Source organism: Octodon degus, unplaced genomic scaffold (genome assembly GCF_000260255.1).
Source record: "Octodon degus isolate 3935 unplaced genomic scaffold, OctDeg1.0 scaffold00052, whole genome shotgun sequence".
Lineage (NCBI taxonomy): Eukaryota > Metazoa > Chordata > Mammalia > Rodentia > Octodontidae > Octodon > Octodon degus.
In genome coordinates this window covers 11,114,817-11,116,632 of record NW_004524628.1, presented here as the reverse complement: position 1 = coordinate 11,116,632, position 1,816 = coordinate 11,114,817, and the positions used below count along the sequence as shown (strand labels likewise).

Genomic DNA, 1,816 nt, shown 5'->3' with positions numbered 1-1,816 from the left:
CCCGCCGAGGCCCCGCCCCCGGCCCACCGCGAGCCCCGCCTACGGGGGCGCTTCCGGGCGCATGCGCGACAGGGAGGTCCGGGCGTGAGCGCCCGACTCTGGTAGAGACGCCGGGTCGCCCCTGCCTCCTGCGGGCCCCGCGCAGCCTCTTTGTGTCCCAGCAGCCCGCTCGGATTGCGTCCCCGCCCGGAAGCTTTCCCACGGCACCCCGGGCGGCGCAGCCTGGCGTCGGTCTGGAAAGTGGCTGACAAAGAAATGTCACTTCCTCCCGGCTGCCGCGGCGCCTTCAGTGCTTCCCGGCATCTGTTTACTTTCCCAGCTGGAGCGCGCCGGGGCTGGCGGGCGGGACGAGGGCGCCACGCACCCCGAAGCGACCCTGTGAGCTGCTGGGAGGACGGGGCCCCGCCGCCCCCGGAGACGGCTGCGGTCCCTTTCGCGGGGACAGGAGCCCAGACGTCTCCTCGCCGCCCCCGCCTGCGGCTTTCCGAGGAAACCCGAACCTCCGCAGGCGGCTGCTCTCCTGGTGGGGCTGCTTGCGGTCCCGTTAGGGGGAAGCGTTCCTGTTAGGGAGACTCCTCCCTGTTGCTGAAGCGGGAATAATTCACCGTGATAACGAGGCAGCCTTTGGGGTTACGCGCCCTACCGGCCCCCGAGGAAGTCCTGGGCGGCCACAGTGCTTCGCAGCCAGACCGCGGACGCTTGCCTGTGGGCGCCTGAGCCGTGGCACCCGGGCGCTCCCCGGTGCTTCTTTGGCCTCCCGTACGGACCGAGCCAGGAGGCGCTGCTGGCCGCAAGCGCCTGGCGCGGGATGTCAGAAGGGGGCCCGCCTGGGATGCGTGTGGACCCGGAGACGGGCGAACGGCCAGGTTCGAGACTGGCAGTGTCCACCTCCTCTGCTGCATCGATCTTGGGACAGAAGCTGCCTCCATTCATGCATCAGTGCAAACCGTCTTCGCAGTGTTTCCTTTTGGAATAAAGAAACGGGAACCTAATCAGTAATCGGTCCCATTTTAGGTCCCTCTTTTATTCAAAAGAGGTAAAACAAAGGAGATATGGTAGTGCATGCCTGTGATCTCAGCGCTCTGGGAAGCTGAGGCAGGAGGTTTGCAAGTTCAAGCCTCACTGGGGCAACTTAGTGACTTAGATCGTAAAAAATTAAAAGGGCTAGGGATGTAGCTGAGTGCAAAGGCCCTTAGTTTGGTCCCAGTACCCCCCCCCCACGCGTGACTTCATTGACCCAGTTTTTTACGTTTGTGCCCTGTGAACTTCCTTTGGGTCACTTCTCAGAGCTCTCTTCCCACTCTGCCTCCCAGCCCAGCTGCTGTCGACACCCTAAAGCCCAGCAGCAGGGTCCCAGTTCGTGGTCTACCCAGAGTTCCAGGCGAGTGGCTCTTGCGCTGAGCCCTGGCCCTCTGCCATCCTTCTTCTCTCAGGACTTTTCACCCGAGGCCCTTGCAGTTTTGATCCGCCTGTCCCTGCCTCCTGGTGGCTGAGCTGTCTTCCCAGACTCTGACAGCCGCATTCCGAGCCAGATGTGGCTCTTGTGTTTACTCTGATATGCACATTGGTGGGTTTTTCCCCAGCTGTTGTTGTCCTTTGTGTTTTAAGAATGGTTCATCTTTTGTTTGCCCCTGGCCCAGGCTGTGTCTGATTCACTCCCAGTATGAGAACTGTCCCCTCGAGAGCCCAACCTACCTGCTCTCCCACAGGTGACTCAGGGTCTCTCTGAGGTCACTTTGGTCACATGAAACTGATTCCTTCCCAAACCGGCTCTTCCTCCCGTCTCTAGTAGGCCATCTCAGCTCCAGAAGAAATC

General features: G+C 61.7%; 1 protein-coding gene across 1 annotated transcript in view; it reads right to left on the bottom strand.

Moving 5' to 3' along the window:
- The window catches only part of Nck2 (NCK adaptor protein 2), a 100,862-nt gene extending 100,783 nt beyond the window's left edge, over window positions 1-79 (bottom strand). Inside the window, exon 1 of the mRNA XM_023717519.1 lies at window positions 44-79. The gene's annotated coding sequence lies outside the window, so the exon portion shown is untranslated. The remainder of the gene's footprint in view (window positions 1-43) is intronic.
- Window positions 80-1,816: the final 1,737 nt, after the last annotated feature.